The sequence below is a fragment of the Muntiacus reevesi genome, chromosome 2 (assembly GCF_963930625.1).
Source record: "Muntiacus reevesi chromosome 2, mMunRee1.1, whole genome shotgun sequence".
Taxonomy (NCBI): Eukaryota; Metazoa; Chordata; class Mammalia; order Artiodactyla; family Cervidae; genus Muntiacus; species Muntiacus reevesi.
This window is the reverse complement of record NC_089250.1, coordinates 123,301,019-123,317,921: the sequence shown is the minus strand read 5'-3', so window position 1 is coordinate 123,317,921 and position 16,903 is coordinate 123,301,019. Positions and strand designations below refer to the sequence as shown.

The 16,903-nt window shown below is 39.4% G+C and overlaps 2 pseudogenes; both read right to left on the bottom strand.

Annotated features, from left to right (window-relative positions):
- Positions 1-1,106: 1,106 nt before the first annotated feature.
- Positions 1,107-2,040, bottom strand: LOC136157247 (olfactory receptor 6E1-like; annotated as a pseudogene).
- A 9,615-nt stretch (positions 2,041-11,655) lies between these two features.
- Positions 11,656-12,616, bottom strand: LOC136158191 (olfactory receptor 6C75-like; annotated as a pseudogene).
- Between the last annotated feature and the right edge of the window lie 4,287 nt (positions 12,617-16,903).

The window sequence follows — 16,903 nt, the reverse complement described above, 5'->3', positions numbered from 1 at the left end:
TATAGATTTACTTGACGAAACTTTCAATTACAGTTAGATGTATTTCCATCTATGATTAAACTTCTTTAAACTTTCTGTAGTTTCCCTTCCTGTGTTCCTTCTTATTCAGGTCTTCTGTAGTGAAATCAATCTGGCAAAGCAGTAAAACCAATGGGAACTTTCAACTACAGACATATACATTTTCATCATAGTAGGAACTAGAGTTGTAAAGGTTTATATTCTACTTATATACAACATATTCAACATTGAAATAATTTTATTGAGTCATTTTAAGTAATTTTATTATCATTATGACAGTTATGTACATACATGTCCTTCAAAACTCAATATAGTGACTGTGTTACATCTATGCCTGAACCAATTTGATATTCTTAATACTTGTGAATTTTGCTCTCCACCCCCTTGCATTCATCACAAGTAGATACTTAAAACCACATTTTCCCAACTTTGAGATTCCACATGCATCAAATGGAATTATGTATGTTGGGTTCTTCATTAAAATTTGTTGAATGCTATTGATCTAAAACAAATGAATAGGACTTCCCTGGTGGTCCAATTGTTAAGAATACACCTGCCAATGCAGGGGACACAGATTTGATATCTGATCCAGGAAAATTCCACATGCTGTGGGGCAACTAAGCTCATGTATCACAACTAATGAGCCTGCACTCTCGGGCACGTGAGCTGCAACTACTGAGCTCACGTGCCACAACTACTGATGCCTGCACACTCTAGAGTTCATGCTCTGCAACAAGAGAAGCCACTACAAGGAGAAGCCCACACCACAACAAGAGAGTAGCCCCCATTCGCCACAATTAGAGAAAGTCTGCATGAAGCAATGAAGACCCAGCATAGCCAAAAATAAAAATAAATTAATTTCAAAAACTAATGAATAGAAGAAGCTCCAGGAAGATTTTTCATCTGAATATAAAGAAGAATATTAGTAATTGCAAATAGTGGACATTCATAAAACCAAAAAATTATTATAAGAAGAAATAAGCAGAACCTTAAAAACATATTTGCAAGTCTATATAGGAGATTCCAGAAATAGGAGGGAGACTGCATTAGATGGAAAAGGTGGATTTGCCCTCCACGAGTCTGTGGTTCTATTTCTGTAATCGCACCCTGGTCAGGGCATTCCTCAGAGCCTGGTGGACCTGCTTTTTCCGTAGAGTGTAGATGACAGGGTTCAGCAGCGGGGTCACCACCGTGTTCACAAGGGCGGCCTCCTTGTTGGAGTTCAGTTGATTTGTTCCCTTTGGTTTCATGTATATAAAGACACAGCTGCCATACATAAGAGAGAGGACGATGAGATGAGAGGAGCAGGTGGAGAAAGCTTTCTGTCGCTCCTTGGCTGATGGCAGTCGCAGGACTCTGACTACTATGTTGCTGTATGCAATGATGGTTACAATGAGGGATAGTAGAATGACAAACGAAGTAACAAAGAAGAAATACAACAGATCTGGTGTCAGAGCAGGAGAGATAAATTAAGGCGATAAGGTCACAGAAGAAATGAGAGATGATATTGGGGCCACAGAACAGTAACTGGGACACCTTGAGCATCAGACAAGTGATTAAGATGAAGGACAAAGAATAGCACAAGGAAATCAGGAGGAAACTAACCTTCAGGTTCATAATGGATGCATAGTGCAGAGGCTTGCAAATGGCCAGGTATCGGTCCAATGACATCACAGCCATGAGAAAGAAAATTATTGCTCCAAGAAAAAAAGAGAAAAAGGTTTGTGTGAGGCAAGCAGTAAAGGGAATTATTTGCCTTCCTGAAAGGAAGATGGACAGCAGTTTAGGAATAACTGTGGTGATGAAACAGCATTCGCAGAAGGAGAAAGTGCTCAGTAAAACATACATTGGCGTCTGGAGGCGATGGTCAGCCCAGGTGATGATGATTATGACCATGTCTCCCACGATAGAGGCCAGGTATGCCAGCAGGTGCACCAGGAAGAGGAGGCTCTCCAAGTGCTGGACAGCAGCAAATGCCTCCAGAATGAACTCCTGGATGCTTGTCTCATTTTTTACCTCCATGTTAACCTCTGTTTCTCTGTTTTTCATCATTCTCTGCCTAATCTGTGCATCAGGATATACTATCCCAGAAGAATAAAGAATTTAAATGATAGCAACTTTAACAAAACAAAAATAAAATAAAAAACAAAAACACTGCTTTCAGGTATATTTGTGAATGAGGGATCATTTTATATTTAGAAAATATTTTGCAATAAATGACAAACATTTTACTATTAAGACATTATTATACTAAATATAACAATTATTTTTAAATTGTAAACTTAAAGATTTGTTTTTATTTTTTATAATAATTTTTAATGTGTCACCTAACTTTTTGGAAAATAATATCTGTGAATAATAATCCACATGGTAAACAATACAAAACAAAATGACTGCAGACACAAACACAGCAAGCAGTTAAGAGTGAAGGCTGTCACAGTCATCAAGACAGTATGGTACTGACACAAAGAAAGAAATAAAGATGAATTGAACAAAATAGAAAGCCCAGAGATAAATCCACATACTTATGGACACCTTATCTTCAACAAAGGAGGCAAGAATATACAATGGAAAAAAGACAAGCTCTTTAACAAGTGGTGCTGGGAAAACTGGTCAAAAACTTGTAAAAGAATGAAACTAGAACACTCTCTAACACCATACACAAAAATAAACTCAAAATGGATTAAAGATCTAAATGTAAGACCAGAAACTATAAAACTCCTAGAGGAGAACAAAGGCAAAACCCTCTCTGACATAAATCACAGCAGGATCCTCTATGACCCACCTCCCAGAATATTGGAAATAAGAGCAAACAAATAAAATAAAATAAAAGCAAAAATAAACAAATGGGACCTAATGAAACTTAAAGGCTTTTGAAAAACAAAGGAAACAATAAGCAAGGTGAAAAGATAGCCTTCTTTTCTGGGAGAAACTGTTTTCTGGGAGAAAATAATAGCAAATGAAGAAACAGACAAAGGATTAATCTCAAAAATATGCAAGCAACTCCTGCAGCTCAATTCCAGAAAGATAAATGACCCAATCAAAAAATGGGCCAAAGAATTAAACAGACATTTCTCCAAAGAAGACATACAGATGGCTAACAAACACATGAAAAGATGCTCAACATCACTCATTATCAAAGAAATGCAAATCAAAACCACAATGAGGAACCATTACAAGTCAGTTAAAATGGCTGCAATCCAAAAGTCTACAAGCAATAAATGCTGGAAAGGGTGTGGAGAAAAGGGAACCCTCTTACACTGTTGGTGGGAATGCAAACTAGTACAGCCACTATGGAAAACAGTGTGGAGATTCCTTAAAAACCTGTAAGTAGAACTGCCATATGACCCAGCAATCCCACTTCTAGGCATACACACCAAGGAAACCAGAACTGAAAGAGACACGTGTACCCCAATGTTCATCGCAGCACTGTTTATAATAGCCAGGACATGCAAGTAACCTAGATGCCCATCAGCAGACGAATGGATATGGAAGCTGTGGTACATATACATTATGGAATATTACTCAGCCGTTAAAAAGAATTCATTTGAATCAGTTCTAATGAGATGGATGAAACTGGAGCCCATTATACAGAGTGAAGTAAGCCAGAAAGATAAAGACCAATACAGTATACTAACACATATATATGGAAATTAAAAGGATGGTAATGATAACCATATATGCAAAACAGAAAAAGAGACACAGATGTACAGAACAGACTTTGGGACTCTGTGGGAAAAGGTGAGGGTGGGATGTTCAGAGAGAACAGCATTGAAACAAGTATACTATCAAGGGTGAAACAGATCGCCAGCCCAGGTTGGATGCTTGAGACAGGTGCTCAGGGCTGGTGCACTGGGAAGACCCAGAGGGATGGGATGGGGAGGGAGGTGGGAGTGGGGATCGAGATGCGGAACACATGTAAATTCATAGCTGATTCATGTCAATGTATGGCAAAAACCACTACAATATTGTAAAGTAATTAGCCTCCAATGAATAAAAATAAATGGAAGTAAATAAATAATTAATTAAATATGTGTCATAGGCTTAAAAAAAAAGAGAATGAAGGCTGTCATCCTGCAGAAAATATTTTTCATGGGGTCACAGTGGTAATTTCTATGTTTCAGTGATGCCATGCAATGTAGAAAGCCTTCTAACTTTAACCCTTTGGTAATAGAAGGTGTGAAAGAGCTGTTTTCTTATTACCAGGTTCCAAATCAGGTATTTTCCTGAAGTCTGTTCAGCCTGAGTTCTTTCTTCAAGACCTGTGTGTGCTAGTGGTAAAGAACCCATCTGCCAACACAGGAGACATAAGAGATGCAGGTTCGATTCCTGGGTCAAGAAGATTCCCTGGAGAAAGGCACAATAATCTACTCCAGTATTCTTGCCTGGAGAAGCCCGTGAACAGAGGAGGTGGTGGGGTGGGCTAGAGTCAGTAGGGTCACAGAGACTCAGACATGACTAAAGCAACATTGCATGCACACACACACCAGCACTACCAGTGCGAACAGTAAAGCTGGTACATTATAGTGTCATAACCACACAGTCTGTGGGTTTAAGAGAAACCATACCTAAACTGGAGGCAGGGGGAAATGGTTTCATGACTTGGTTGTTGAAATTCAATGAATACACATTTAATAGGTGGATCAAATTCCCTCACACTATGCCAACCTAGCAGAATGGTAGCACTTCATTCTGCCACCCAATTATTTCATAGATTACTCTTCAATCTTCCTTTCCCGGGGAATAATTTTTTACATTGGAAGTATTGGGTGTGTCATAATTAAACCTGTATTTCCATTGCAATCACTAGGGGACGATTCTTTCTTTCTTTAAAAAGAAATGCCAATGCCTAACTTGAAGCCAAGTAAACCAAGTATATTGAAACAGTCTTTGGGGAAGGGATCTGGGCATCTCCTGCAAATCAGTGCTCTGGTAAATAAGAAATCATAATTTGATTGTATTTTATTTAATTCCTTTTGGCCAAACTATTACTTTGCCTATGTATGATCCACATTAGAAGCTTAAACATAATGAGGCTCTGGTTAAAACATCTGACCTTTTAGATTGCAAGTTAGTCCCATGGTCAAGTACTTACCATGAAGAAACAGTGTTTCTTTAACAATGTGCTTCTTTCTCTTCTTAAAACAAACCAGGATCTCTCTCCTAGGTTAACAGAAAGGGGGGAAAACACTTAGTTGAGATACACATTTCATTGACCTAATAAAAAAAATTAATGGATGCCTTATGTCCTAAATTAGTATGAAGTTGTTAAGATTCAATTTTAAAATAGAAAATCTACAAACTCCAAAGGATTAACAGGCATAGTTTTTTCCATGGCAATCTGACTGATAAATCCTGGACCACTAAGAAAACACAAGTTGCCCCAATCATGTACTAGCACTTTCTGTGTTGCCGTTTGGAATACCTGGACATAATTATTACCATTCTACAGTGCATCATGAACAACAAATGTGGTTGGTTGTGTATCTATCCCAGAAGAGAGTCAAAAAGAAGAGACGATAGAGGTCACTTCCCTTATTTAATGACCCTGTTATCAGTCACTTTAACCTGTCACCCCATATCATATAGGGAAGCATCACAGCAGTCATAAGCGAGAACATATTCAAATGCCCTTATGATATAATTATCACAGGCTTATTTACCATCACCAGTGAGGACGCATTGGGTCCAATGGATGCCTCTTTGGAGCTTTCAAATTCATTAGAAGAGGGTTTTTTTTAATGGAATAAGAACTAAAATCACAACAGAGTCCCAGAGGACATTTAATTGCTTCATGTTTGGAAAGGGGAGATTCCAGGTGGCATATATCATAATTGCCCTTTCACTGCATATGGTAAAATGCTATCATTCGCAATAGGCTACACAGTCCTCTGTGAACGTCTTCAAAGGCAGATTTTGCACAACTGCCCTGTTGTTGTTTAGTCACTAAGTTTGGTCGACTCTTTTGTGACCCCATAGATTGTAGTCTGCCAGGCTCCTCTGTCCATGGGATTTCTGATGGATGAGAATACGGGAGTGGGTTGTCATTTTCTTCTCTAGGGCATCTTCCTGACCCAGGGAATTGTAAAATTTATCAAATAGAGTTACAAAATTTAAAAATCACAAATTACATATATTAAGAAAGGCTTAACAGAAACTCTTATTTACTTTTGAATTACTTTGCCTTTTTCTTTTTAACCTAATATTTTCTTTATTGAATTATTACCTCCATTCTATAAAATATGCAAAATTTAATTGTACATATCAATAATTTGTGTATGTAAGTCATGTGACCTATATTGAACTCAGGCGATGACATTTTTCCATCTCATTTCATAAGTTTGCTTTTTCTCTTTTTGAATCAATAACCCACACCAAAGAAATACACTGATTTCAATCATGAAAATTTACTTGTGTCAGTTTATTGAAAATCATAGAAATCCAAAATAGCATGTATTCCTTTGTCTGCCTTTTTTCCTCAACATGTCTGTAGGAATTATCCATGTTGTTTCAGGTGAACGATTTACTCTTTTATGCTGTTTTGTAGTAGTTCGTTGTATAGGTACACCACAGCTTTCCATTCCTCCACTGAAGGTCATTTCAGTGAAGGTCATTTGCATCCTTTCTAGTTCAGGGCTACCATGAATAAAGCTGCTATGAATATTCTGTAAAATCTTTTTGAAGATATAGCATTTATTTCTCCTGAGTATATAACTTGGAGTAAAAGTATTGAATTAATTATAAGACAGGTCTTAACACTACAAAACTGTAAAACACTTTCCAAAACTGGATTTAAGCTCTCAGCAGCAATGCATGAGAATTCAAGGTGCTCCACTTTCTCACCAACACTTAGTCTCTAAGTCATTTAATTGGTACATTTCTGAAAATTCATTCAGCCACTATGGAAAACAATATGGAGGTTCCTCAAAAAACTAAAAATAGAACTAACATATGTTACAGCAATTGACCTCTGATTATACACCCAAAGTAAATGAAAGCAGAATATGGGAGACATATTGGCACACCTATGCTTATTGCAGCATTATTCCAAATAGCCATCACATATATTCAACCTAAATTTCTGCTAGGGATGAACTGGTAAAGAAGATGTGAAATATGTGTATATACATGCATATATAATGGAATATTATTCAATTATGGGAAAATGGAAATCCTATCATTTGTGCCAACATTGATGGACAAGCTTCGTGGCATTATGCCAAGTCAGAGAAAGACAAATGCTGTGTATTACTTACATGTAGAATCTAAAAAAGGTAAACTCACAAAATTAGAGTAAAATAGTGGTTGCTGAGGGGTAGGGGAAGGAATGTAGGAGAGATTTTGTTTAAGGGCACAAACTTGCAACTAGTAGATAAATAAGTCCTGGAAATCTAACATATTGATTATAAAAGGCAATATTACATTATAAATATCAAACTTGCTAAGAGATTATATCTCATTTTTTCTGACCAAAAGAAAAGAAATGATTACATGACATGACCAAGATCTTATTTAATGCTATAATGCTAATCATATTGCATTCATTCATGTACATATCAACATGACCACATTAAGCATATATAATGTCAAGTATAGTTCAACTTTTAAAAACTGAAGACATTCTAGTGGTATTTCATTTTGATTTACATTTTCCTAATGACTACTTGTGATGAACACTTTTTTAAATATACTTGTGACAAATAGAAATCCTCTTTTGTGAAGTGCCTGTTAAAAAGTCTTGCTCATTTTTAATTGTCAAGGCTTTTATTCATTTTGTTTTGCCTTTTTACCCCAAAGATTATCTATTCTACATATTTGTCATGACAGGACCGAGAATATTTTGCCCCAGTTGTGAATTGCTTCTTTTTAAACAAAAAAGTCTGTAATTGTACAAGTTTGCCTGATTCCGCTCTTAATGCTACTTTCTGCCAATGACTGAAAATTGTTTTTCTAATACATCAGCTTTTGATATCAGAAAGCAAAATGAAACATTTCAGCTTTGTGTGACTTTCAATATAGAAATCATATGATTTTTTTTAAAGACAAATAAAGAGTATATCCAAACCAATAATGGAAGGAGCAATGAGAAATTCCAGGAGGTTAAATCCTTGAAGATTAAAATGTTCAATTTTCTAGAGCAGCAGTTTCAAGTAGATCTTTATAGTTGTATGTTCCATGTGTACTCAGTCGCTCCCAGCTGTTTGCAACCCCATAGACTATAGCCTGCCAAGTTCTTCTATCCATAGGATTTCTCAGGCAATAATCCTGGAGTGGATTGCCAGTTCCTACTCCAGGGGATCTTTCTGACTCAGGGATGGAACCCACGTCTCTAGCATCTCCTGCATGGGCAGGAGGACTTGTTACCACTGCACCACCTAGGAGCCTTAAAGTTGTACAGGAAAGTTTTAAGTTGCCAAGCAAAGTATTTTTTACAAAAACTCTTGCTAATTTCTAGTTTTTGTACATTTTTAATAGTCAATGTGAACTCTATAGGGCTTCCTAGGTGCCTGCAACGCAGAAGACACGGTTGGACCCCTAGGTCAGGAAGATCCCTTGGAGAAGGAAATGGCAACCCACTCCAGTATTCTTGCCTGGGAATTCCATGGACAGAGGAATTTGATGGGCTGCAGTCCATGGGGTTGCAAAGAGTCAGACACCACTTAGCCACTGAACACTCACTCTAGAAAATCAGATATTAAAATTAATTTTAAACTAGTGGGTCTGAACTGTTTCCATTCCTTTCAAGTATGTTCTCTCCCCCAACCAGCACAAGCATTCATAACCTACTGTGGAGCTGCATCCTGAAGCAAGTGGGGCCAGAGCCGTTGCTACAGTCAGGTTAGGGTGCATTCCAGGGTGACCGGGTAAAACAGGCCAGCCACACATGCAGTTGCAATCTGCCCTCTACACCCTGTTTTGTGTGTGTGCAAGCATGTGCTCACTCTTCATGAGTGAAGCCCAGCCTTCGCACACCACTCCTTTTAGTCTCACCAGTCCTCTTTCCACCCGGGGTACCCATCTTCACTGTGTCAGAGCCCAGGGCAGCGACACTCCATGTAGCTTGAACTCCTAGCTCCACAGAGAGGTCCTCTGCCCTTGTAATCTCCCTTCTTCACTGAGTCCCCTTCCAGAGGCACAGATCCCACCCTGATGTTTGGCTTCCCTCCCAGTGAAACCCCACGTGGCTCTATCTAACAGCCTTGATTCTGCAGCAGTCTTTCTGTCAGTCTCCAGCTGTTAGCAGTTTTCAGTGAGAATTGTTCCACATGTACATGCATTTTTGACTGATTCCTGGAGAGAGGTAAAGTTTTGCATCCTCCTACACTGCCTTCTTGATCGTGTTCCCCACACTTCATTGTTGATTTTTTTTTCCTTGTTGATTTTTGTCATTAAAAATATTTATGCAAAGATGTTGCATTTCAAAGCAAACACAAGGTTCATAAGAAAACATTTAATTGTACCTTTTCTCACATAATGTTATGTGGTATTTAGTACACTCTAGGGTAATTATGACTAGTTTCCTTTGAAGATGTTACAAGGACAATATAGATATGGGAGGGCATATTTTACACAATTTTCATTACAGTTCATGCACTTCATTCATTGGTAATTTGACACTTTTATGTTTTCTACAACAACCAGTGAATTTCCTCAGACACATATACATTTGGCATCTACCCCACTGAATTCTAAGGGTTGAATTTCCAAAGTAAACAAATAGCTCATACAGCTCAATATCAAAAGGGCAGACCACCCAATCAATAAATTGGCAGAAGACCTAAAACACATTTCTCCAAAGAAGACATCCAGACAGCTAACAGGCACATGAAAAGATGCTCAACATCACTTATTAAAAGACAAATACACATCAAAACTGCAATAAGGTAGAACCAGTCAGAATGGCCATCATCAAAAGTCTACAAATCTTTGAGACTGGGTTCCCAAGTGCCTGAAACGGGAAACAGGTAGATAGTTAGACATGAACAGGGTATCAAAGGGGGCCAAAGAATTGACACCAAGAATAAAGAGGGGGAAGAATGTGATGAGCCAACAACAAAAGAGCAGATAAAACCAAGGAGGGTCCTGGAATGCAGGAACAGAAAAACCATCCCTTATCGTCCTTCCATCCCCATTTGTAACTATCAATGAAAGAGTATAGACTGTCTCCTCTCCTACCCCATAGGGAGAAGGTATTTGCCCAACTCTTCCCCCACCCAGTATACATGCCTCATCCATTTAGCAAATGACCTGCAAGACCCCTATCCCACTCCTTGCACCCTGGGTATAAAATTGGGCTAAGTTCCCCTGTTCAACATCGGTTTTCCCTTGAGCTGCTGCTGTTCTAACCGTGTCTCCAACTTTAATAAGCTTTTTCCCCCCCTCTCAAAAAATATTCTACAAATAATACATGCTAGAGAGAGTGTGGAGAAAAGGAATCCTCCTACACTGTTGTTGAGAATGTAAACTGGTAAAGCCAGTATAGAGAACAGTATAGAGGTTCCTCAAAAAACTAAAAATAAAGTTGCCATATAATCCATCAATCCCATCCCCAGGCATATAACTGGAAAAGACAAAAACTCTAATTTGAAAACATACATGCACTCCAATGTTCGCCATAGTACTCTCTGCAATAGCCAAGACATGGAAGAAATCTAAGTGTCTATCAATAGATAAACAAATAAAGAAAATATGGTGTCTGTGTGTGTGATGAAATATTATTCAGCCATAAAAAGATTGAAATAATGCTATTTGTAGCAACGTGGATGGACCTACTTCAAACTAAACGAATTAAGTCAGACAGAGAAAAACACATACCTATAATATCACTTAAGTGTGGAAACATAAAAAACTATACAAATAAATTTATTTACAAAACAGAAACAGACTCACAGGCATAGAAAACAAACTCATGACTACATTTAATTTATGAACAGTGAGGGAATTAGGAGTTTAGGATTAACAGACTTATACTACTATATATAAAATAGATAAACAACAAGGTCCAACTTTATGGTGAAAGTAACTATATTCAGTAACTTCTAATAACCTATAATCAGTCCTGAATATTCATTGGAAAAACTGAGGCTGAAGCTGAAGTTCCAAAACTTTGCCACCTGATAGGAAGAATGAATTCATTGGAAAAGACCCTGATACTGGGAAAGACTGAAGGCAGGAGGAGAAGGGGATGGCAGAGGATGAAATGGTTGGATGGCAGAGGATGAAATGGTTGGATGGCATCACCGACTCGATGGACATGAGTTTGAGCAAGCTCTGGGAATTGATGATGGACAGGGAAGCCTGGCGTGCTGCAATTCATGGGGTCACAATGTGTCACACACGACTAAGTGACTGAACTGAACTGAACTGATCCTATAATGGAAAAGAATCTGAATATATACATGTCTGAATCACTTTGATGTACACCAGAAACTGACACAACTTTGTGATTCCACTATACTTCACTTAAAACAAAGAGGAATTAGTCAACATTTTTCCAAATAGACATACAAATAAATAGTCAGTATATGAAAATGTGCTCGAAATCAGTAATGGAAATAATTCAGACATCATTAAGAGAAATGCAAATCAAAACCACAGTGAGCTGTCACCTCACACTTCCAAGACAGTGTGACTTCTTTATCTTGATGTTTTCATTCTGCACACGGTCTCCCTCAGAGCCTGGTGGACCTGCTTGTTCTGTAGAGTGTAGATGACAGGGTTCAGTAGGGGGGTCACAACCATGTTCATAAGAGCAGCCTCCTTGTTGGAGTCCAGCCTGTTCACCTGCTTTGGTTTCATGTATATAAAGACAGAACTGCCGTACATCAGAGAGAGGACAATGAGGTGAGAGGAGCAGGTGGAGAAACTTTGGGTCGCTCTTTGACTGATGGGAGTCCAATGATTGTGATGACTATGTTGGTGTACGCAATGATGGTTATGATGAGGGATGTCAAAAGGACACAAAAGCAAGGACAAAAAACAATGTTTCAACTGACCTGGTGTCAGAGCAGGAGAGATGGATCAGGGGGCCGAGGTCACAGAAGAAGTGAGGTATGACATGGGGGCCACAGAAGGATAACTGGGACACCTTCACCACCAGACCAGCCATGAGAGTGAAGCCCAAAGCAAAGCAGGCTGTGACCAGGAGACAGAAACTCCTCAGGTTCATGATGGTCGTGTAATGAAGGGGCTTGCAAATGGCCAGGTACCGATCCACAGACATCACTGCTATGAGGAGGATCCCTGCTGCTCCCAGAAATACAAAAACAAAGGCTTGTATGAAACAAGCAACAAAGGAAATCATTTGCTTGCCTAAAAGAAAGACGACCAGCAACTTAGGAATAACAGCACTTATGAGACAAGACTCAGTGAAGGAGAAAATGCTGAGGAGAAAGTGCATAGGTGTCTGTAACCTGGAATCAGCACAGGTGATGGCGACTATGACCACATTACCTGCAATGGACCCCAGGTATGCCAGCAGGTGCACCAGGAAGAGGATTTTGCACAGGTGCTGGACAGCAGGAAAGCCCTCCAAGGTGAATTCTTGGACACTTGTCCCATTCTTCATTTCCAGAGGCTTTTCTCCCCACAGTATCATCACCTGCTGCTCTTAATCAAGAATGACGATATTACAGCAAGCAAAAAGAGTTTAGGGGAGCATGAGATCAAGTTACCTGACTCCTCCAGAAGGTAGCTGGCCTGATAGCAAACTCTTGCAGTGAGTTGGCTCTTGAACTAGTAGGACTAGAGTTCAATACTATGTCAACACTGAGTTCTAATCCTGGAGACATGGGTCATCTTTGAAAAGTTAGTTACATTTCCTAAATTTCACTTTCATCTTCTGTAAAATGAAGATGTAAGGATCTATTTGTTCATGTTCCTGTGAGGATGAAGTAAAATAAGCATGTAACTCACTTGACATGTCATGTCAGTGTCTTCTTTGTGTTCCTCAAAGTCTAATTATAATAATAGGGTCATTAATATACTCTTAAATACAGCATTACTAGTAGACAGTTACTTACATTTGCACATTTATAAAATAAATCATTGTGTTTTGAACAGTGATATTATTAATATTCCTTTTGAATATCCATTTGAAAATATACAATAAATTCTATGGGCCAAATCATCACCATCACCACCATCATTTATGAGGACTTTATGAATGTCTGTTACTTGCTATTCATCAAGATTCAGTCTTTCTACTAGTCTCCATGATAATGAAGAATGTTAGCTAGGTAGTACCAAACCCTTCTTCAAAAGGAGACAATGAGGCTTGGAGAAATTCCAGAGAAGTTAAGTCACATAGCTGAGACTGCAGTTAGATCTGCCAGCATCCAAAGCTCCTGTTAGTTCCAAATGCTGTGACAAAATATCTTTCAATAGGAAGAAATACATTGTTATTATCTCTCAGACTTAAATGAAAGTTCAGCTTTATTTTTTCCTACCCTTCCATTAACATCTTTTCATGAAATGTGCTATGCTTAGTCACTCAGTTGTGTCTGACTCGTTGTGGCCCCATGACTGCAACCCCTCAGGCTCCTTTGTCCGTGGGATTCTCCAGCCAAGAATACTGGAGTGGGTTGCCATGCCCTCCTCCAGGGAATTGTCCCAATCCAGGGATCAAACCCTGGTCTCCCGCATTGCAGGCAGATTCTTTACTGTCCAAACCACCAGGGAAGCCCTTTTCATGAAATACAGACGTGTGATATAATACTGGCCTTAGAGATCATCTCCTTTAGCACAACCATTTTACAGAAGACACTGGAGACCAGAGACATTGGGGGTTGCTCAACAGCATAATACAAGTTATAAATCCAGGAATTACTCCAACCTTCTGAGGCTCCATGCTCGCAGGTAAGAGATATGGGGAATGACAGTAGTTCATAAGATTAGCCAAATAGTTACACAATATTCTAGAACTTGGTACCTGCCTCCTATTCACTCTTACACCAAAGCTCAATGAACATTTTTTTCTTCAGTTCTCTTAATAAAACACTTTTCCTAAGGTAATAGTGTTTGACTCTAGCATCCCAATACTAAACTTAAGGTCTGCAGTGTGGAGTGTCTGTGTGTGTGTGTGTGTGTGTGTGTGTGTGTGTGTGTGTGTGTGTGTCTGTGTGTGTGTGTGTGTGACTAACCTGCGTTGGGCCAAGTTCTCTGAAGTGATGCTTATGCAACCAAACTGCTCACCTCAGAATGACACTCAAGGTGCCTCTGCTTCTGTCCCAGTTACAGCAGTCCCTGTTACAGTTCACCGCTGTTCCTGACACAGGCGTGCACAAGTGTTTTCATGGGGAATAGGGCATTCTCCTCCTGGAGTTATTCTCTTCCAAAAAATCAAGAGATCTCTCTGGGATAGGAAAAAGGATTGGAAAAGGAAACACATTGGTCACAGTCTGTTATCTTCAAATGGGGTGACTATACATCTCATGTTCCCAGTGTTCCTGGTTGACTGAGCCCTGATTCCAGAGGCAGAATTTTTCATACCACAAAGGTTCTTCTCAACTTTGGTCTCAGAAACCCCAGAAAAGAGCAGACAGAATAAAGCAATCACAGTCCACTGGCCCCATCCTTGGTGAAAATTTGGCTCCAGGACTACTTAAGGTTCTGATGAAAGTTCAGACTCCCCAGTTGGTAATAGCCTAGCCTAACATGCAAAATTGTCCACCTACTATACCAACTAATGGGAACAGGCAGCTTCTTCTGAATTCAGCCGTGAGAGCTGCTGAGATGAGTCTTCTTCTACTGAAGCACACCATTGTGGTAATCCATCTGCTCCTAGACACATACTGCTCTATGCTCCTCCATCATATGCTCACCTTTCCACATGGAGAAGCATCCTTGTCCCACTGTATTACTGTCACATGCTTCTGACATGCACATCTGAGGCCTCTGTAATAGTTTTCCCAGATGACGGCATTTAGTCGCTAAGCAGGATGTACCCAGCCAATGAGCAGAGAGTGCAGGCTTCCAGACTGCATGAAGAACTGAAAGGACATAGACAGAAAGCAGAGACAGGACTGAGGGAAGCTAACTAATCATTGTTGAAAACAAGCGTCACTAGCACACCTTTATATTTCTCTTCCCATTGTCTGCACTGTGATTGGCTCCCAGAGGCCCATGTTGTTTTCTGGTAAGATTTGTCCAAGAAATTATATGATGATTTCCCAAGGGATCCTAAAATCCCAATTGGAATGTCTCTATCTGTTTGAGGTAAAAGTCCAGATTAAAATTGTCTATATGGGTTGTGTGCACTGAGGCCAGAGCACTGAGGTTTAAGAATAAAGTATATCATGCAGAAGGGATGGATCACATGCTGGAAATTGTCAGGCTTTGGGGAAGACACTGGATTCTGCAGCAGGTCAGGCTTCCCTGTTCATCATGAACTCCCGGAGCTTGCTCAAACTCAGTCCATTGAGTCAGTGATGCCATCCAACCACCTCATCATCCTCTGTCTTCCCCTTCTCCTCCTGCCTTCAATTTTTCCCAGCATCTGGGTCTTTTCCAAAGAATCAGCTCTTCACATTAGGTGGACAAAGTATCGGAATTTCAGCTTCAGCATCAGTCCTTCCAATGAATATTCAGGACTGATTTCCTTTAGTGTGGACTGGCTCTATCTCCTTTAAGTCCAAGGGACACTCAGGAGTCTTCTCCAACACCGCAGTTCAAAAGCATCAATTTTTCACTTCGTCAAATGGTTTTTCTGCATCTATTGTGATCATCAGGTGTTTGATGTCCTTTATTTTAATAATACGGAGTATACTATTGATTGATATTTTTTTCTTTTCTTTTTTCAATTATTTTTATTAGTTGGAGGCTAATCACTCTATAATATTGTAGTGGTTTTTGTCATATATTGATATGAATCAGCCATAGATTTACATGTATTCCCCATCCCGATCACCCCTCCCACCTCCCTCTCTACCCGATCCCTCTGGGACTTCCCAGTGCACCAGGCCTGAGCACTTGTCTCATGCATCCATCCTGGGCTGGTGATCTGTTTGACCCTAGATAACATACATGTTTTGATGCTGTTCTCTCAAAACATCCCACCCTCGCCTTCTCCCACAGAGTCCAAAAGTCTGTTCTGTACATCTGTGTCTCTTTTTCTATTTTGCATATAGGGTTATCATTACTATCTTTCTAAATTCCGTATATATGTGTTAGTATACTGTAATGGTCTTTATCTTTCTGCTTACCTCACTCTGTATAATGGGCTCCAGTTTCATCCATCTCATTAGAACTGGTTCAAATGAATTCTTTTTAACAGCTGAGTAATATTCCATAGTGTATATGTACCACAGCTTCCTTATCCATTCGTCTGCTGATGAACATCTAGCTTGCTTCCATGTCTTGGCTATTATAAACAGTGCTGTGATGAACATTTGGGTGCATGTGTCTCTTTCAGATCTGGTTTCCTCAGTGTGTATGTCCAGAAGTGGGTTTGCTGGATCATATGGCAGTTCTATTTCCAGTTTTTTAAGAAATCTCCACACTGTTCTCCATAGCGGCTGTACTAGTTTGCATTACCACCAAAAGTGTAAGAGGGTTCCCTTTCCTCCACATCCCCTCCAGCATTTATTGTTTGTAGACTTTTGGATAGCAGCCATCCTGACTGGCGTGTAATCGTACCTCATTGTGGTTTTGATTTGCATTTCTCTGATAATGAGTGATGTTGAGCATCTTTTCATGTGTTTGTTAGCCATCTGTATGTCTTCTTTGGAGTAATGTCTGTTTAGATCTTTGGCCCGTATTTTTGATTGGGTCATTTATTTTTCTGGAGTTGAGCTGCAGGAGTTGCTTGTATATTTTTGAGATTAATTCTTTGTCTGTTGCTTCGTTTGCTATTATTTTCTCCCAATCTGAGGGTTGTCCTTTCACC